Genomic DNA, 22,298 nt, shown 5'->3' with positions numbered 1-22,298 from the left:
AAAAGTAATCTCAGACAAAGATATACCCACTCTTTGAACAACTTTATTTTTTTCAAAGCTTATCAAATTAATTTTGAACTTCACTAGTGTAATTAAGTGTTAGGCCACTTTCACATGGGAAGTTGAAGACTGAATTTATCACCTGTCAAGCTGCATCTGTGCACCACCTGGGCACTGGATAGCATAGGAAATGTGCTGGTGGAGAGATGGCCACCGCATTAAGTCCCACATGGCCGTGCTCAGACAGTACATCATGCAGTTTGGGGTTCTTTTTGGGGTGGGGGAAGGAGGACTGTTCTGCCACATAACCACACTGTGTGTCAAATGCTCAGATGTGTTGGATTACAAACACTGCCAGGTGGCATTAAATTGCAATCAGAAAGCATTTGGTGGCTGGGAAAATGGTTTGCGGTTTAGCCTTCAGTGTGAAAGAGGGCTTAATACTGAAGTGCTACACACTAGCTGAAAACTGAACCTAGGCTTCTAGTTTGTAGGCTACATGGATGAAGGTCAGAGGAGATTACAGGTGTCAGAGAGCAAAGATTGGTATTCAGGAGATTGTGATCCACCTGACATACATACATCTGAAAACTGTCTAAGCAAGAACTGAAAAAAAAAAAAGCTCTAAAAGAGTGCAGACAGTATTTTTCCAGAATACAGCAAGTACAGAAACTGACTAGGACTACCTACGTGCTGCTTTTAGGGTTCATTTAGACCCAGAGAGCAATGTCCTGTTGCATATTGCATAGACTGCTGCCTCCTTTTCCGAGCACCATAGTGGGCAGCTGAAAAGGACACATTTGTACTCAGCTGCTTTCATCTGCAATGAAAAAGCTGGCAGCAGTAGACCCTACAAAAACACTGGTCTATAAAAGTGGTCTAGCTCCTCCTCAATTTATATTAAGAACCTTTCTGAGGAAAGCAATGGCACAATTACAGACCTATGGAACACAGTGAGAATTTTACTGTGGTCCTCCAACACTGTGTACATGAATATCACATGATACAGACCACTAAAAAGCACATGACACAGATCACTGAAAACCACATGACAGACCATTGAAACAAAAGAAGCCACAGCACAAGACTGGACTAAGCAGGGGTACGGATACACTTTGCTAATGATTACTACTATGCAAACTACATAAATTAGAATCAGATTTTATAGGCCACATTTACGCTTACGAGAAATATGATTTTGTATTTGCTTAAAGAACATTGTCAACATACCAATTAAACGGTACAGGGAATGTTAACCGTACAGAAAGTGTTCATTTCACACAGCTCTGTGGTATGCTCTTAAAAGGGATCATTACTATTATAGCACCAATGGAGAGCTTACGCAGTGTGTGAGGATCTTAGGTAGGCCTAAAGGCCCTTTTCCACTGCAGGCGATTCGATCAACACTGCAAAACGCTAGCGATCGTTAAATCACTAGGGTTGCTAATTTAACAAAAGAAAAGGAAAATAACTACAGCGATTTGATTTTCTGCAAAGCACAAATCACTTTCTGGAGCAATTTTAAGAGCCATTGTGCAACACAACTGCAAAGCGAATGAAAAATTGCAATTTCAAAGCAAAATTGAAAATGTGATTTATTTATTTTTTTGCGATCGCTAGGGGAGAAGAGCCCTATGGGTCAGAGGAACAAGATGCCATCACAACGTCTATCCCTACACCACTAGCTAAAAAGACACAAGCACTGCCAGCACTTTAATACCTGTACATTCAAATACCTAAGCAAATTCTCATAACCCTTATTTTTATGAACAACTGAATTTGTTAAATACATTTTTTGAGTCATTTCCATGTTCCCCCTGAATAGTGTGACCCTTGGTATTAATCTATTTTCTATGTGGAAAACAGAGCTTGGCATAGAATCCTGGATGTCCATGAGGAATGACCAGTAAATGATGAATGCGTAAACTGCTAGAGAGCCACGTCTTTTCCTCACACATCATTACATCCCCTTTATTCTAAACATTCCAAAAAGTGCAGTCCGCTAAGGCTACATTTTGTATTTAATGCCAGCGAAAAAAGAAGTCTGCAACCCTGACAGACTCATAAATACTTAAAACACTTGAAGAATAGTGAAAGGAATGGAATATTTTTTTTTAGCTTGCCTTAGTTTAGAGTTGTCCTTCTACAAAAAGACGAGCAGGGAATGGGAAAATCTAGCAAGACTATGAAAAGGCCCAAGGTAAAGAACTGTGAATGAATAAAACAGAGGTATAAATACAACTCAGGCAAGATGATTCTATTTAACCATTTCGGGAGTGGCCGCCTAACCCCCCTTAAGGACCAGGCATTTTGCGGTGGTGGGGGAGGTGCGCACGTTTGGGGGGGATCAGGCGGCCGGATCCCCTCTGTGGCTGGCTGGGCAGTGTCCCCCCATGGTGGCAGGTGTCCCCCCTTTCGCCAGCAGCCATTACTCACCTTCCAGGCTCCAGCGATGAGCCGCAGTAGCCCCCTCTTCTCCGTCTGGCACCTCTGCTCCTAACGCCGCTCAGTTCCCGGGTCGCGGCTTCATGACGTCATCAAGCCAGGACCCAGAACTGAGCGGCATTAGGAGCAGAGATGCTGGTCAGAGCAGAGGGGGATGCCGATTGTCGCTGGAACGGCAGGGAGGTGAGTGGATCCTCTTCTTTCCCCCCTGCCACCACCGCTGTCAAAGTGATCCGCCGGCGATCGGAGTGATCACGTGATCAGCAGCCATACGCGATGGCTGCTGATCACTGAGGGGAGATGTCAGCTGTCATATGACAGCTTAATCTCCCCTCTCCGGTCCGCACGATCGCGTCGGGACGGTTCGTTAGCGCAGACGTTGAATCAATGTCCAGTCAGGGCGGCAGCAACCACCTGCTGGACGTAGATTCAACCTACGTCGGTCCCCAAAAGGTTAAAGCAGTGTAAAATAATATTCCTGTAGATATGGAGCAGTAGTCGCTGCAGAATAAAAATGAAGAAGTTGCATGGCACAAGGAGCACCCTCATACAATTGGGACAGAAGTACTGTAAAGAACTCTGCTACTCATGCCAACTAGTCAGGAGTTAGCCTTTTGCTTAAAGGGTAACTTCAGCCTAAACAAACATACTGTCATTAAGTTACATTAGTTATGTTAATAAAAATAGATAGGTAACAATCTCTTACCCACCCTGTTTTAAAAGAACAGGCAAATGTTTGTGATTTCATGCCGGTAGCCATCTTTTTGGTTGAAAGGAGGTGATAGGGAGCATGAGAGACAGTTCCAACTGTCCTGTGTCCTGATCACCCCTCCCAGCTGCGCGTGCTAGGCTTAAAATCTTAAATTTAAATTTTAAAAATTGCACTATAACAGCAGAAGGAGAACAACATCAGAAATCTGATCATGCTTTGCACAGCATCAGGGGAAAAATGCCAGGGCAGTTTACTTCTGTGCAGCTAAAAATGAGGCTTGGGTAAGAAAAACAAAGTTCTGATGCTATGAAACTGTTAAAGAAACACCAAGCCTTTTCAGTGCTGCTGAGTAGATTTTTAGTCTGGAGGTTAATTTTAAAGAGAACACGAGGTGGGTTTGAAGAATATTATCTGCATACAGAGGCTGAATCTGCCTATACAGCCCAGCCTCTGTTGCTATTCCAAACCCCCCTAAGGTCCCCCTGCACTCTGCAATCCCTCCATAAATCACAGCCACGCTGCTGACAAACAGCTTGTCAGAGCTGGCTGTGTTTATCTCTATAGTGTCAGTCTGCTGCTCTCCACGCCTCCTGCAGAACTCCAGTCCCCGCCTGCATCCCTTCCCTCCCTGCTGATTGGAGGGAAGGGACGGGGGCAGGGACCGGAGCTATGCAGGAGGCGGGGGAGCAGTTGAGACTGACACTACAGATGTAAACACAGCCCACACAGTACGGCTGTGATTTATGAGGGATTGCAGAGTGCAGGGGGACCTTAGTGGGGTTTGGGATAGCAACAGAGGCTGGGCTGTATAGGCAGATCCAGCCTCTGTATGCATATAACATTCTTTAAACACACCTCGGGTTCTCTTTAAAGAGTCACAATTCTATTAGCTTATAGTAAATAGACTCTCCTGTTTCTGCTACTTAAAGCAAAAGTTAACTGAAGTTCCATTTGCTGCCATGTTCCACATACTTAAATAAGGTTTTTTCCCCTCACTATTGCATATTGCCATTTTACCTAATTGGTCACAGCTGTATACTATATTGCCTCTGGGGGCATGTGTGCTGCAGTCTTGTTCTCTGCAAATTCTTGGGCCCTTAGGGCACAGACAGAAACAAGAAATATCCATCAGGCCCTAGGCAATCTAACTGTTGGTACATCAATGATAATAAGCACGAGTAGATGTTCATCCATCTAGTAGTACCTCCAATGAGAAATCTAATCAGACAGGAAATTTGGGCGCGTGAGGCAGATGGACAAAAAGGACTCAATCGTAAAAATAAAAAACAGACTTAAACATAGTTTATGTAAAATCAGTTTTAAATCATAATAATTGTGAATATACAAACGTTATTGTAAGTTTCCGTCTATAATTACAGAGAATAGCGTTTTACCAATACAACATTTCATATACATTAATTATTTGAATTTTTAAAACATTATTGTAAACAAAATATTAAAATATAATTTTTTTTGTAAATGATATTTCAGATTAACGTTTACACCAGACGCCCTTTTTTCCCAGACGCCCTTTTTGAATGTACGCCCCTACTGCAGCAGGACATTGGAGTTGATTTTCCCCTTACTAGCCTTGCTCTCCATGGATTACTCACGAGTAACCACGGCGGTTACTTGTGATTCAAATTAGCTCTAATTGCCACAGCTGAGCGTCTAGATGCGGCGGGGTCAATTACCCATAATGCCGTTCTCCGCCCAGCGTTTCAACGAGGTCCAAGCATCCGAATGGACGCGTTGCAAGCCTCGCTATGGAGCACTTCATCATTAGGAAATGCTCCATAGCGAGGCTTGCAATGCGTCCATTCGCACGCTTGGACCTCGTTGAAACGCTGGACGGAGAGCGGCATTATGGGTAATTAACCCCGCCGCATCTAGCCGCTCCTCTGTGGCAATTAGAGCTAATTTGAATCACGAGTAACCACCATGGTTACTCGTGATTAATCAGTGGAGAGCAAGGCTACCTCTTACATACAAAAAACCTTTTAGGGCTCTTTCACATTAGGGCAGATTTTCTGCGTTTCAACGCAAAGGGTAAAGTTTGCGTTACCCAAGGTGAAATGAAAGTCCATAGACTTTCATTTTAGCTTTCACATATAACGCAGCCTTTTTGTGCGTTGCGTTACACTGCACCCAGGCGCAGTTTTTCGGCCGACGCTAGCTTTATGCGTTACAATGTTAGTCAATGTAAAACGCACACTATGCGCGTTTTTAATCCGTTAACGCAGGCAATCAGTCCCAGAATGCAACAGAGGAACAATGTAGAAAGTTGAAAACTAAAAGAAAAAAAAATTACCTGCGTTTTTCTATGTGCAGTAACGGATTGAAAACGGATTAAAAACGCACACTCACTGCAGTGCAACGCATATCAAAACGTATTAAAACGCATACAACAAAACGTATGCTTTGAGCGTTCTCCAACGCAAGCTCTGATGTGAAAGAGCCCTTAAGCAAACACAAGCAGAAAGGTAAAGAACCTAAGGCAAGAAAACTAGTATAAAAAAAAATAAAAAGGTGTTTTAAAAATATATTTGTTTTTTTTTTGTTGTATGTTTGGAAGTTCTGAAAAGTTATTGTAAAGGTGTAAGGTAAAAGATAAGGAGGGATAAGTTTTGTGAATCAACACGAATGACCCCCTAATATGTGATCAAAGTCATAGGTAAAAACTGTCTTCTGAATAAGATGGTTTGCCCTCCCCAGAGTCCTGATTTCAGCATCACTGAATCTATTTGGGATTATATGAAGAGACAGAAGCAACTGTGACAGTCTAAAATCTGAAAATGCCACTAATCCTTGCAATGTATAAAGCTAAACTGAAGGGATTGCTTATTTTGCAACAAGCCTGAGATTCAGTTTAATGTACTGAACTCCTATAAAAAGAACAAAAAAAAAAACAAAACAGAGAAAAAACTTAAAGCCGATAACTTCAAGTAGAAATAAACTGTATTTTTGAAGCAGTAAACTAAAGCCTTCAGCGACCAGTTGTAACCCAATAACAAGCAGTGCAGACATGCTTATAATGTGCACAGCACATAATTTCATTATTCCTGCTGCAAATCCTATCATTTTATTCCCCTTGCTGACCCATATCCTCTCACACTAGCTGTCAAGCCATTGCCTTCAGTGAGAATTCCCACACTGATCAAACACTTTACTTGATGACTTGCGCTCCAGGCTAAGTAGCAATTCTGCTATGTCTTAATAAAAGAAATCATTCTCCAAGATCATAGGGAAAGACTGAGGGAAAAAATAGTTCACGGATACAAGAGGAACCTGAATTCTAACTGCTTTACATTTCCTGCAGCTAGGCATTGATTTGCGACTACTTGCTTGCGAGTTCAAAACGCACTGAATGAGAAGCCTTGTAATTAACCTCCTGGGAACTGCCTAACCTCCTGGGGACTGCCTAACGTGGGCGTGGCCACGGCGGCAGCCCCAGGACCGCCTAATGCCGATCGGCGTCAAGTCCTGGGGCTGCAGTTTGCAGGAGATTGCGCGTAGGCTGCGCGCGCATCTCCTGCTCGGGGAGCGGAGCTCCGCCCCGCCTTCAGTCTCTGAGCGGCAACTGTTAGACGCCGTCTAATTACATAGTACAGCACTGCGATCAGCAGCAGCGCTGTACTGGGGACAGCCCTGTGACACAGCTATCCCCTCCTGTGTCTCGGCAGTGATCAGCTGTCATAGGCTGCAGCCTATGACAGCTGATCACGTGGATTGGCTGGCAGGGGGAGGGAGGGAGAGGGTAATATATGAAAATAAAAATTAGCAAAATGTATTAAAAAAAAACAAACTAACATTTAGTTAAAAATAAACAAATACCGATCCGGGGAGCGATCTGACCCCACCAACAGAGAGCTCTGTTGGTGGGGAGAAAAGGGGGGGGGGGATCACTTGTGTGCTGTGTTGTGCGGGCCTGCAGCTTGGCCTTCAAGCTGCAGTGGTTATTTTCACAAAAATTATCCTGGTCTTTAGGGAGGTTTTCCACTGTGGTCCTCAAGTGGTTAACCACCCTGGCGTTCTGATTAAATCGCCAGGGTGGCTGCGGGAGGGTTTTTTTTAAATAAAAAAAAAACTATTTCATGCAGCCAACTGAAAGTTGGCTGCATGAAAGCCCACTAGAGGGCGCTCCGGAGGCGATCTTCCGATCGCCTCCGGCGCCCAGAATAAACAAGGAAGGCCGCAATGAGCGGCCTTCCTTGTTTTGCTTATATCGTCGCCATAGCGACGAGCGGAGTGACGTCATCGACGTCAGCCGACGTCGTGACGTCAGCCGCCTCCGATCCAGCCCTTAGCGCTGGCCGGAACTTTTTGTTCCGGCTACGCTGGGCTCAGGCGGCTGGGGGGACCCTCTTTCGCCGCTGCTCGCGGCGAATCGCCGCAGAGCGGCGGCGATCAGGCAGCACACGCGGCTGGCAAAGTGCCGGCTGCGTGTGCTGCTTTTTATTTCATTAAAATCGGCCCAGCAGGGCCTGAGCGGCAGCCGCTGGCGGTGTTGGACGAGCTGAGCTCGTCCAGACCGCTCAGCTGGTTAAACAAATACACACCTTAAATATTTTTTTTATATTATATGAATACTACACATATTTAGGGAAAACAGATGTAAGCACTTTTGCCTCTTTAGTAATTTGAAACATATATAAATATATATAAAGTATTTGCAATTATTTTGCTCTATATGAGTAAGAAGGAACTTCCGTGATGCTTCGCCAAGTGAATAGGAGAGTAACCAAGCAGCTTGGGGTGACCCAAACCACTAGGAATGTATAGAGGGCTAAAAGACAAATCATTCCTTTATGTCCCTGAAAAGCTAGATACAAATCCAGAACTGCTGGCTTACAGTCTGACTAAAGACTATTAAAGTGAACCTCCAGACTAAAAATCTACTCAGCAGCACTGAAAAGGCTTGGTGTTTCTTTAACCATTTCACAGCGTCAGAACTGTGTTTTTCTTACCCAAGCCTCATTTTTAGCTGCACAGAAGAAAACTGCCCAGGCAGTTTTCCCCTGATGTTGTGCAAAGCATGATAGGATTTCTGATGTTGTTCTCCTTCTGCTGTTTTGGCGCAAATTTGTTTTTTTACATTTTGAATTTGAGATTTGAAGCCTAGCGCACGCAGCTGGGAGGAGTGATCAGGACACAGGACAGTTGGAACTCGTCTCATTCTCCTTTCAACCAAAAAGATGGCTGTCCCCATGAAATCACAAACATTTGCCTGTTCTTTTAAAACAGAGTCAGTAAGAGATCATATTACCTATCTATTTCAATTAACATAACTAATGTAACTTATTGACAGTATGTTTGTTTAGGGTGAAGTTCCCCTTTAACTGTGAAGGCTTAAAGGGACACTTAAGTCAAACAAAAAAAATTAGTTTTACTCACCTGGGGCTTCCAATAGCCCCCTGCAGCTGTCCCGTGCCCTCGCCGTCTCCCTCCGATCCTCCTGACCCCGCCGGAAGCCACTTCCTGTTTAGGTGACAGGAGCTGACAGGCTGGGGACGCGAGTGATTCTTTGCGTTCCTGGCCACAATAGCGCCATCTATGCTGCTATAGCATATATCATATACCATATAGCAGCATAGAGGGTGCGAATGTGTCTGGGAACGCAAAGAATCACTCGCGTCCCCAGCCTGTCAGCTCCTGTCACCGAAACAGGAAGTGGCTGCCGGAGGGGCCAGGAGGATCGGAGGGAGACGGCGAGGGTACCGGACAACTGCAGGGGGCTATTGGAAGCCCTAGGTGAGTAAAACTCATTTTTTTTGTTTGACTTCAGTGTCCCTTTAACTACCTGTATATACTCAAACACAAGTTGACCTCGTGTATAAGTTGACTCTAATATTCAACCCTCTTAAGCTGGAAATGTTTTATTGACACAAGTATAAGTCTACCCAGCAAAGTTAATGGCTACACTTGGGGCTCAGGAGGGGTTAATGACTGCACTACATACAGTATTGCAGTCATTAACCCCTCCTGTCCCTTAAGTGCAGCCAATAACTCCTCCAGGCCCCCAAGTGCTGTAATTATTCACTCCCCTACCTGAAAGCCCAGTATTCCGCCCCTTTCCTTGTGAATTGCTGTGGCCAGGACTTTCAGACCTATGTTTTCTTGGCATTTCCTTTCCTCAAAGTATCACGTACCACTGGGTAAATTGCTGTAAATGGAAATAGTACACACATTACTCAGTGTTGCTCAGTGTTGCCTGTGACCCGTGTATAAGTTGACCCCTATACTTTTAAGAAGTGAATCAAACCGAATGTCTAAACTTATACGGTAGGTACTCTGTAACACAAATAAACTGTACGTGTTAACTGGACTCACGTTTTACGCATGAAGAGAATTTCTTTTTTGCTATGAATTATTTGGGCGTACAAGTATTGCTTTAAAAATGTACTGAAACAAAATAACAAAATAACCTCTGCTTTATAGATCAATCATTACATTTATAGCACCTGATTATCTGCAAATGTATTTCATCTAGACAGATGTTCAAGTTATTGCTTTGCAGTGCATCATTTATACATGACCAGGTCTTAATACAGACAGCACAGTGTTCAGTACACCATTTTATTTTGTTCTTTCTTATTAGGATTTCACTGGATCAAAAACACACAGGTGTTCCGTATAACAACACTTGCTGCTTCTGATGTGACTGGAAGAGATAAGTACACAGAAGTCTATTTTACCATTGGAACTGTAATGAGAAATATAAACAACTTGGAAGTAAGAATACAGTAGGCAGGCACACAGTGACACGGCCACCTGTCTTTGAAAATGTACTCTAGTATAGCAAGAATGAAAGATTCAACTCACAGCTGGATATTACCAGGACAGGAAATAATAAAATGGATATAGACCCGAAGGGACGCAGTCAACAAAACAGAAAAATGTTATCTGAAAACTAAAGAGTTCGTGTAGAGTTAAAATAACTGCTGGTTTGTCAGTTCTCAAATGAAAGTGCTGTCACACTAGTCTCCTTTTACTTGAGAAAAATATACCAGTGATTAATAGTAAAAAAAAAAAAAAGTTTAGAGCCCCCAGTACTTATAAACCCTATCTTCAAACTAGGGGCTGTTTTCACTTTACAGACCAGGACAGTTTTAAAGTTTCAGTTATCTCCCTATGGAATCAGTTTGAATCAGCAATAACTTTATAACTACCCAAGACACTGGTGGATACTGAAATAATGTTTTTTGGGCAAATAAAACCAAAATAGAACTTTTTGGCTTACATGAGCAGTGCTACATTTTCATACAAAAAAAAAAATATTACAGCATACGGACCATTTCCAATCTGTGAAACACGGTGGTGGAAGTGTTCTGGTTTGGGCCTGATTTGCTGCATCTAGATCTGAATATTTTGCCACCATTGATAGAAAGATACATTCTTAACTATACTAGGGAGTTCTAAAGGTAAAATGTCAAGAGACCAGTCCGTGAACTGAATCTCAAGCACATACAGTTCTACCAAGGAGTGGTTCAACAAGAATAAAACTAATGTTCTAAAATGGCCAAGTCAAAGTCCTGACCTTACTCCAACTTAAATGTTGTGAAATGATCTAAAGTTAGTGGTTTGTGTATGTAAATTTATCAACATTGAAGAGCTAGAGCTGTTCTGTGTGGAGGAATGGGCTAAAATTTCAAACCATGTATAGGACTGATCAACAGTTACTATTTCTGTACAAATGGGTAATGCCAAATACTGAGAGCATGATTCACTTTTTTTACACTCAAACATAATATTGGATCATTTTTTAATCAATAAATGCATAATAAAATATATACATTTCTGTCATTTGATTAAAAGTTTCTGCATTTTTATACGTATTCCACAAAGGACCGGCACCACACAAAGTATCTGTAGCTCTTTTAAGATTTAATGACAGCAGACATGATAACAACAACAGACATGCTGTTTCGGCCTCTTCTGGCCTTTGTCAAGTTGCTCAATGATCACGTATACCTTGCTGTATAAAACACATACATTTAAATAGAAAAAACCCACCCACATGGTGAACCCATGACCAATCACAGGAAGCGCAAACTGGAGGACCTGATGGGAGACTTATACCGTCCAAAATGGACCAATAAACGCTGCTCAGTTTGAAATAACACTCACCAATCAGGTGCGCAAGAGGGTTCCCCGCTGCAAGCAATCCTATTAGAGACGTATGGGCGCATCATGGTTCCATAACCACCGCCTCCATCCACGGAAGCGAGCGGTATGATGGCAGCGTCATGTGACTCAATCACATGACTCAGTCAGCTGAGAATTTTTTCTCCAATCATATGCGCCCTGTTCGTCACCTAGTGCACACGCAGCCCACGTATCATAGCGGAGGGCGGTGCTATGGCGGCCGGCGACGTTCCCATAACAACCAGGACGCACCACCATACCCACAGACCGCAGCACTCACCACACCATAGCGGGGGTTAAAGGGGAACACCTCTAGCACTCCATCCACTTTCTGTGTAGGTCTGAAACATAAAAATAAAAACATATTAAAACATCAAAGTGCCACAAATACTATAATACTATCACAACAGAGATGCACAAATGAGTCACCCAAAGATTAAATACAGAAACCCAAATCTAGCTCACGATTGAGCCCTGCCCTCCCCATGGCATCCAGTCGCCTGATCCAACCCGCCTCCCTCCGTAAAAGTTCCTTAAGTCTATCCCCTCCTCTCCAGGTCAATGGAACCCCATCAATGGCCATTACCCTAAGCTGAGAAACGTTATGCCCACAGGTCTTGAAATGCTCCGCCACTGCCTGCCCCGCCGTGCCCTTCCTAATGGCCGATTTATGTGCAGAGATCCTGACCTTGAGGCACTGTGTAGTCATACCTATGTAAATGAAGCTACATGGACACTTTAATAGATAAACTACGTGACTAGAGTCACATGTGTAGTGTCCCCTAATATGGTACACAGTGCCCAAGGTGGGATGCAAGAAAGTATTGCCACGTATGACACTATTGCACATATGGCAGGACAGGCAGGGGAACATCCCAGTTCTAGCAGTATGAGACTGAGCCTGAGGTGCTGATTTTACTCGCAGTTTATCGCGTAATGTAGGAGCGCGGCGAAACGACATCATAGGAGGGAACCTAAACTCAGGCACTGTGGGGAAACCATCCCTCAACAAGTGCCAATGTCGACGCACCGTCCTTGCAACCACGTCACTACAGACATTAAAGGTCGAAACAAAAGGGATACGAGGTACACCTCTCAGTCGACGACCCCGAAAACGTTTCTTTTCACTCAGAACTTCCATGGGGTATCCCCTAGAGCGGAATCTCCCACAGAGCTCATTCTTGCGATCAGCACATCTCTCAGGCTCACTCACAATCCTATCCACCCTCGAGAACTGACTTCCAGGAATCCCATCCTTGACACCACCCGGGTGGAAACTCCCGTAGTGGAGGGTGGAATTCCTGTCCGTCGGCTTCGTGTATAAGTCGGTGGATATCATCCCATTATTACAACAGACCAGGACATCCAAAAAGGGCAATTGCCCCGTGTCCCAATTTGCTGTCAGCTTGATTGCCGGACACTGCTGGTGCACTGTCTCCAAAAATGCGTCCAATGTGTCACGTGGCCCCCTCCATATGCAAAATACATCATCTATATATCTCCACCAGCATAAAGCATGCTGGCGGAACACGGGGTTGAGATCAACGAAAGTCTCTTCATATAACCCCATGAAAAGATTTGCATAGGAGGGGGCCACATTAGAACCCATAGCAGTGCCTTGTAGTTGACCATAGAACCGCCCCTCAAATGCAAAATAATTTTCTTTAAGAACAATTTCAAGCAATTGTGTCAAGAACTTGCGTTGGGGGGTGGTGCAGTCAGACTGCATCATAAGATACCAGTCTGTAGCCTCTACATCCCCATCATGTGGGATGGAGGTGTAGAGGCTCTCAACATCCAAAGTTACCAATGCAACATCCCCCTCAAGTAATGGCAGACTTCTCAACTTATTCAAGAACATGCCTGTATCACGCAAGTAAGAATCCAGAGACTGCACAATGGGTTGAAGGAGTTTGTCTAAATACTGAGCCAGAGGGACAAAGACTGATCCCACTCCCGCCACAATAGGACGTCCAGGAGGACGTTGTAAGGTTTTGTGAATTTTAGGAAGCACATATATATGTGGCGTAGTGGGATTAGTCTGTTGAAGAAATTTGAACAAAGGTTCATCAATAATGTCCCTGGCTAAAGCCTCTCTTAACACTCCCAGTATACGTCTCTGGATCCTAGGCAAGGGATCACACTGTAGTTCAACATAAATAGTGGTGTCAGACAGCTGTCTAACAATTTCCCCAATATATTGATCACGATCTAACACAACAACAGCACCTCCCTTGTCCGCAGGACACACAACAATTTCATGATTATTCTGCAAATCTTTGAGTGCGGCACTCTCTGCTTTAGTCAGATTGTGTGCAACACGGAACTTCCCACTTTTGTAGTGCTTTATGCTGGTGGAGATATATAGATGATGTATTTTGCATATGGAGGGGGCCACGTGACACATTGGACGCATTTTTGGAGACAGTGCACCAGCAGTGTCCGGCAATCAAGCTGACAGCAAATTGGGACACGGGGCAATTGCCCTTTTTGGATGTCCTGGTCTGTTGTAATAATGGGATGATATCCACCGACTTATACACGAAGCCGACGGACAGGAATTCCACCCTCCACTACGGGAGTTTCCACCCGGGTGGTGTCAAGGATGGGATTCCTGGAAGTCAGTTCTCGAGGGTGGATAGGATTGTAAGTGAGCCTGAGAGATGTGCTGATCGCAAGAATGAGCTCTGTGGGAGATTCCGCTCTAGGGGATACCCCATGGAAGTTCTGAGTGAAAAGAAACGTTTTCGGGGTCGTCGACTGAGAGGTGTACCTCGTATCCCTTTTGTTTCGACCTTTAATGTCTGTAGTGACGTGGTTGCAAGGACGGTGCGTCGACATTGGCACTTGTTGAGGGATGGTTTCCCCACAGTGCCTGAGTTTAGGTTCCCTCCTATGATGTCGTTTCGCCGCGCTCCTACATTACGCGATAAACTGCGAGTAAAATCAGCACCTCAGGCTCAGTCTCATACTGCTAGAACTGGGATGTTCCCCTGCCTGTCCTGCCATATGTGCAATAGTGTCATACGTGGCAATACTTTCTTGCAACCCACCTTTGCACTGTGTACCATATTAGGGGACACTACACATGTGACTCTAGTCACGTAGTTTATCTATTAAAGTGTCCATGTAGCTTCATTTACATAGGTATGACTACACAGTGCCTCAAGGTCAGGATCTCTGCACATAAATCGGCCATTAGGAATGGCACGGCGGGGCAGGCAGTGGCGGAGCATTTCAAGACCTGTGGGCATAACGTTTCTCAGCTTAGGGTAATGGCCATTGATGGGGTTCCATTGACCTGGAGAGGAGGGGATAGACTTAAGGAACTTTTACGGAGGGAGGCGGGTTGGATCAGGCGACTGGATGCCATGGGGAGGGCAGGGCTCAATCGTGAGCTAGATTTGGGTTTCTGTATTTAATCTTTGGGTGACTCATTTGTGCATCTCTGTTGTGATAGTATTATAGTATTTGTGGCACTTTGATGTTTTAATATGTTTTTATTTTTATGTTTCAGACCTACACAGAAAGTGGATGGAGTGCGAGAGGTGTTCCCCTTTAACCCCGCTATGGTGTGGTGAGTGCTGCGGTCTGTGGGTATGGTGGTGCGTCCTGGTTGTTATGGGAACGTCGCCGGCCGCCATAGCACCGCCCTCCGCTATGATACGTGGGCTGCGTGTGCACTAGGTGACGAACAGGGCGCATATGATTGGAGAAAAAATTCTCAGCTGACTGAGTCATGTGATTGAGTCACATGACGCTGCCGTCATACCGCTCGCTTCCGTGGATGGAGGCGGTGGTTATGGAACCATGATGCGCCCATACGTCTCTAATAAGATTGCTTGCAGCGGGGAACCCTCTTGCGCACCTGATTGGTGAGTGTTATTTCAAACTGAGCAGCGTTTATTGGTCCATTTTGGACGGTATAAGTCTCCCATCAGGTCCTCCAGTTTGCGCTTCCTGTGATTGGTCATGGGTTCACCATGTGGGTGGGTTTTTTCTATTTAAATGTATGTGTTTTATACAGCAAGGTATACGTGATCATTGAGCAACTTGACAAAGGCCAGAAGAGGCCGAAACAGCATGTCTGTTGTTGTTATCATGTCTGCTGTCATTAAATCTTAAAAGAGCTACAGATACTTTGTGTGGTGCCGGTCCTTTGTGGAATACGTATTGCTGTGACCCCCAGGTACCGGGGTGAGGACAGCGGCACACCAATCTTTCTATTTTGAGCCTTACTGTGGAGCTCCTGGACGCTTGTGTAATTCTGCATTTTTATATGAATGTAAGAAAACTTTAAAGTTCAAACTTTAAAGCAACACTGTAAATGCTATGTCAAAATCAAAGAGAAATTCAGAAGATGAAAAAGAGCTGAATGATATCAAATTGGTGATGGAGGTTGACATTTATTGCTAAAGCCCTGGCATGCCACTAATCCACAGTAAGCTAAGCATTTTTAGAAGTGATTTTTCTAACCGATTCTAGGCATATGCCTAGCGATTTTCTAGCTATGCCTATTGATTTTTGGAGCATTTTGGAGTAGCAATTTTTTTTTTGTACAGTAGAGCTGGAAGTGTACAGCATTTGTAAAAAACAAAACAAAAAAAGTTTGGAAAATAGTGCTTTTTAGAGCGATGTTCAACTTTTCTATACTTAACATTGAGGCTGAATCACCTCAGAAATACTGCAGAAATCACATTTGCATTTGGGGAAAAAAATCATATCGCTCTGGCGTGCTTTTCAAAGCGCTAGCTCAGAAGCGCTCTAAGTGTGCACCAGCCCTAAGAGCTAATCTCTCTGGACATGGTGACTCATTTAACTACTTTTGGACGACGCTAATTGAAATCTACGCCATGTTTTGATGCGGTTGTGGCTACCAGGATGTAGCTTTCAACTAACCGCAGCTGCGCACATCTGCCGTTTTCATCACTCCCGCTGATCTCGCCGCTTTCTCCCCTCCGTCGTCTCTATGACTGCAGAGCCCTGTGAGCCGGTCAGGAGCCGCTTTCATTGGCTCCTGACCCTGTCTATCAATGTAAGCAACTCCCATTGGCTTACATTGATAGACACGGTCAGGAGCCAATGAAAGCGACTCCTGACCTGCTCTCAGGAACTCTTTCATCATAGAGACGGCAGAGTGGGTGGCCCAGGTTCCCGACGTGCAGTGGTGACGGCAGGTATGTGCGGTGATTCCTTGGAATTCTGCATTTTTTGTACCAGCGCTCTCTGCTCCTTAAGGGGGAACAGACCACTGGTACTTAAGTGGTTAAGGTATTGCACTTATATTTCAGAAAAGCAGATGTAAGCACTTCTGCCTCTTTAGTAATTTGAAATGTATACAGATATGCATAATATAAATGTGCCTTTATCAAAGTATTTGCAATTATTCAGCTCTAAATGAGTAAGAAGGATGATGAATCACCAATTGAATATGCAAATCACTCCTTTATGTCCTTGGAAAGCTAAACACAAATCCAGAACCGCTGGTTTACAGTGTGCCTATACACTATTAATTTTAAAATCATAGAAATGCTACTTACATACAGCTGCTTCTGGCTACTTTTTTTGTAAAAAAAACTCTTAATTCCAAAGTCACACCATAAACCCATATTAGTTCATGCCTTGTATGGATGATGGCCAATTTATTCAAAAACAGCAGTTTGCAAGTTGGATTAGTAAAGCTTTGCATGGTTATTGGGTTTAACTGTGAAGACATAACTAGGTACTCTAACACAAATATACGTGCTAACCGAACTTACGTTATACGCATTAAGATTTATTTATTTGCTATGAATTATTTGGGTGTATAAGTATTGCTTTAAAAATGTATTGAAACAAAATAACAAAATGGACTCTGCTTTACAGATCAATCATTAAAATTATACTACCCGATTGTCTTAAAATGTATTTCATTCTCGACTGATGTATCACAAGGCATTCCAACACAACCTTCAAACAAATTTGGGATACTCAATCTCACTTTAAAGGGAACCTTAACTGAGAGGGATATGGACGTTTCCTTTTAAACAACACCAGTTGCCTGGCATCCTGCTGATCTATTTAGCTGGAGTAGTGTCTGAGTCACAACCCTGAAACAAGCATGCAGCTAATCCAGTCTGACATCAGTCAGAGCACTTGATGTGCATGCTTGTTGAGGGGCTGTGGCTAAAAGTATTAGATACACAGGATCAGCAGGGGAGTCAGGCAACAAGTATTAGTTTAATTGGAAAAATCCATATCCTTCTCAGTTTAGGTTCCCTTTAAAGACTATGTTTATGACTTCACATTAAGGGCTGGTGCACACCGAGCGGCTTTTTGGGAGTTTTCAGATCCGCTTGCGGCTGCGGATCTGCTTGGTCAATGTATCTCAATGGGGTGGTGCACACCAGAGCGGCAGGCGTTTTGCAGAAACGAAAAATGCCTGGGTGAGGCATTTTTTGGATTTCGGATGCGTTTCTGCCTCAATGTTAAGTATAGGAAAAACGCAAACCGCTCTGAAAAACGGCACTTCAGAGCGGTTTTGCAGGCGTTTTTGTTACAGAAGCTGTTCAGTAACAGCTTTACTGTAACAATATATGAAATCTACTATACTGAAAACCGCAGCAGCAATCCGCAAAACGCTAGCAAAACGCCTCATAAAAATAAAAAAAAGCGTTTAAAAATCTGCTAGCATTTTGCGGATCTGCTAGCGGGTTTTGGTGTGCACCAGCCCTAAGGCCTGGTGCACACCAGAGGAGTTTTTCTGAGCGTTTTGAGTTTTTAAATCTGCTGCTAATGTTATCCTATGTGTCTGTGCACACTGGAGCAATGAGGTTTTGTAAAAAACCCCATAGCATTACATTGGGAAGAGCTTTTGAAACCTCTAAAAGCTCTTCCCAATGTAATGCTATGGGGTTTTTTACAAAACCTCATTGCTCCAGTGTGCACAGACACATAGGATAACATTAGCAGCAGATTTAAAAACTCAAAACGCTCAGAAAAACTCCTCTGGTGTGCACCAACAGGACAAATCAGAAACTAAAAATGTCTAGTTTTCTATTAACTTTTTCTACTGAGCTGTCTCCCAGGAGATAATTTTTACCTTCTCTAATAATAACTTTTCAGCACCTATCAATTTAACAAAGTAATAAAAAATAGGTAAAAGGATGTCGAACTTATTTTGTTTTCTTGCATGCTGGTAGCTTTAAAGGTATTTTATTAGTAAGGTTTGAAAATACAGTATCTCCTTACGGAAACCTCAGGAGAAAAGTTAATGGGACATAGGCCAGTGTGCACTGGAAACGTGGTGCAACAATGTCATGATGCAGGACTCATCACTAGGTCAAATATGGATCTGTGGATACCTCATTTTGTACAGAGCCTCGAAAGAAGCATTAAACAAAATGGCTGCTTGGCCTGCCTTTTTCTAACACCCAGACATGTCTATTCATCAACTCAGAGAATGACAATGTTAAAGAGTGTGGTACAGTACCAAGCATTTATTTTTCCTCTATATAAATAGTGTAAATGTTTTAAGAGTCTTCCATGACCAGGTTTTGTCTTCTCTGTTTAATTTTGGAGGGATTTCCAGTTCTTGTCAATGTCACCGTTCTATCCTCTGACTGCTGACTGTGTTCCATGGTATATCCAATGCTGTGGATAGCGGAATGATACCTTTAAACAATAACATCCCTTTAAAGTGAACCTTAAGTCAGAAAAAAAAAATTAGTTTTACTCACCTGGGGCTTCTACCAGCCCCCTGCAGCAGTCCTGTGCCCTCGCAGCCGCTCACTAATCCTCTGGTTCCCCGCTGCCAGCTAGTTTTGTTTTTGCCGACAGGCCCATCAGGACTGGCCACGCGTAGCTTTTTCCGCATTCTCGACTGCGAATAAGCGCTATTGCGGGCCGCAACGCGTACAAAAATACGCGTTGCCACATAGCTATGCTTTCGTAATGCGGTAACGCGTATTTTTGGACGCGTTGCGGCCTGCAATAGCGCTATTTACAGTCGGGAATGCGGAAAAAGCTACGCGTGGCCAGTCCTGACGGGCCTGTCGGCAAAAACGAAACTAGCTGGCAGCGGGAGACCAGAGGATTAGTGAGTGGCTGCGAGGGCACAGGACTGCTGCAGGGGGCTGGTAGAAGCCCCAGGTGAGTAAAACTCTTTTTTTGGCTTAAGTTTCCCTTTAAAGAGAATCTGTATTTAAAAAATGCAGCATAAAAAAACATACCTACGTCTTCAGGGAAATCTCTTATTCCCCTCTGTCATAATTTCGCCCCTCCCCGCCACATTAAACATCATAAAAAAACTGTTTTATATAGTTTGTTTATAAACAAAAAAAATGGCCTCCAAAACCGGAAGTACGTCAGTCCTGTGGACATCTCAGCACTGCACGAGAGGAGCGTAGGTTACAGCATGTGCATGCCCTCTCGTGCTGCTGGATCGTAATCAGCTGCCTTCTCTGAGCCGGCTGTTTACATTACTATCATTCTGTGAGGTGGAGAAGGGAGGGTTGCTGCGGAGACAGAGTGTGACAGGCTGGGACAGTCTGTGTAACGAGCTGCAGGCTCCGATGAACTAGCCTGTCACGCTTCATTGGATCACAGCGGCAGGGGGACAGATACAAAGATTATTCATAGTAAACTCACAAGTATTGCAGCCCGACGTATAGTGTAAAGTCAGTATTTACCTTCTCCCCCCCCCTGCCGCTGTGATCCAATGAAGCGTGACAGGCTAGTTCATCGGAGCCTGCAGCTCGTTACACAGGCTCTCCCAGCCTCTGCCTGTCGCACTCTCTGTCTCCGCAGCTCCCTCACTCATCTACCTCACAGAAACAAAGCTAAGAGAACGGAGGAGGTGCAATGTAAATACACCACACGGGAGGGCATGGAAGGGGCGTGCATAACATGTCCTCATTACTGAGGAGACAGCCCCTTCCAGAGAGAAGGCGACAAATCCGACAGAATGAAGAAACAGTGAGTTATTTCACAGAGGGGGCATTTTAAAAACGTTGCAGTAAGCCAGATCACATTACAATAGGTATAGGAACTTGTAGGACAGAAGAAAAAGGGGTGGCAATTTTGTTACAGAGTCTCTTTAAGGCATTGTAAGCGCTCCCCCAGCAATGACTTTCGCTGTACCAAGCAACTGAGTAAATGTCATGAAAATCTTACTAGAAGAGCTGAACTTTATTACTTTATTTGGTGTTGATTAGTTACTTTAATTGGTGGCAGGAGTGTACCCATGAATATTGAATTCTGTAATGAAATCAAAAAGAAATATATATATATATATATATATATATATATATATATATATATATATATATATATATATATATATATATATATATATATATATATATATATATATATATATATATATATATATATATATATATATATATATATATATATATACACACACTATATATATATATATATATATATATATATATATATATATACACACACACACACCACTGTCTTTCCCCGAAAATAAGACAGTGTCTTATATTAATTTTTGCTCTAAAAGATGTTCTAGGGCTTATTTTCAGGGGATGTCTTATATTTCTATTAGGAAGTGTCTCTCAGCAGAACATTACCTGTTCCTTTGTATTGTGATGTTCATAGATTTGAAAGTATGCTACTGTACTGATCAGGCACCTGCCCTGTCTTCCCTGCACACCTGATAACCTTGTGTGCTGGGATGAAAGGATCAGTGCCCGATTGGCACTGCACCACTGTGTCCCCACTTACTGGCTGCCTCTTCCTCCTCTTTAACTTCCGCTAGGGCTTATTTTCAGGGTAGGGCTTATATTTCAAGCATGCTCAAAATTCCAGCTAGGGCTTATTTTCAGGGTAGGTCCTACTTTCAGGGAAAGAGGATATATATATATATATATATATTTTCAGGTTTAATAGATAACTATGTAGAGGGAAGACTTACCCAGTCCTTTATCCATCTTGTCGTTACAGTTCCGTCCAAAGTTTAAATTATTTGACCTGCATGGACAATACAGTTGTCCAAAGACCTAGCAGATCAAAGAATTTCAACTGGGGACGGCACAGGAACGACAAGAAGGACTGAGGACTGGAGGGGGTTTATGGTATCCAGAGCCTTCCCTCTACTTAGGTATGTACAGTGCTGCCCATAATTATTCATATCCCTGGCAAATTCATCCTAATTACCCTAATTAATTGGGAACAGCTGTTTAATCAATTCAACAGGTGAAAAACAGCAGTTCTCTGCAGTTGGTTTGTGGACAGTCATGGCTAAGACAAAGGAGCTCAGTGAGGACCCGTGGCTGCGCATTGTGGCAAGTCAGGAAAGGACTACAAGGCCATTTCTAAATGTTTACCAGTTCGAGTGGCTACAGTGCAAAGTATTATTAAAAAATGCAAGATGTTCTGCACTGTGGAAAATCTCAGAGGACGTGGGCAGAAGCCAAACGTGACAACTGTGCTGACCAGGAGGATAGTGAGAGAGGTGATAAAGAATCCAAGGATCACCACCAAGGCCATCCTGGTCAATCTGGGCTCTGCTGGTGGCAATGTCTCAAGGCAGACAATCTAACAGACACTGCACACTGCTGGGTTCCACTGATGCAGAACAAAGACGACACCACTTCTCCAGATAAGGCACACAAAAGTTTGCTTGGCCTTTGCAAATGCTCATCTGGACAAAGAAGAAGACTTCTGGTCTTCTGTGAAACAAACATTTAATTGTTAGGTCACAATGATGTTTCCTTCATTTGGCGTAAAAAAGGAGAAGCCTTCAACCTAAAGAACACCATCTCCAAAGTCAAACATGGTGGTGGGAATCTAATCCTTTGGGGTTGTTTTTTGAGCCAATGGACCAGAGAACCTAATCACAGTAAACGGCACCATGAAAAAAAAAAAAAAAAAAAAAAAAAGAGTAATGCGTAAGGATTCTCAATGACAACATCAGGTAGTCTGCAGAGAAACTTTGGCTTGGCCACCAATGGGCATTTCAGCATGACTATGACCCAAAACG

The 22,298-nt window shown here is 43.5% G+C and overlaps 1 protein-coding gene across 1 annotated transcript in view; it reads right to left on the bottom strand.

The window, feature by feature from the left end:
* TSPAN5 (tetraspanin 5) overlaps nt 1-22,298 on the bottom strand; it is a 213,091-nt gene that overhangs the window by 41,376 nt on the left and 149,417 nt on the right. The window lies entirely within an intron of this gene.

This window comes from Hyperolius riggenbachi, chromosome 1, assembly GCF_040937935.1.
Source record: "Hyperolius riggenbachi isolate aHypRig1 chromosome 1, aHypRig1.pri, whole genome shotgun sequence".
Classification (NCBI taxonomy): Eukaryota; Metazoa; Chordata; class Amphibia; order Anura; family Hyperoliidae; genus Hyperolius; species Hyperolius riggenbachi.
The sequence above is the reverse complement of the archived record's forward strand: the minus strand, read 5'-3'. Positions and strand labels throughout refer to the sequence as shown.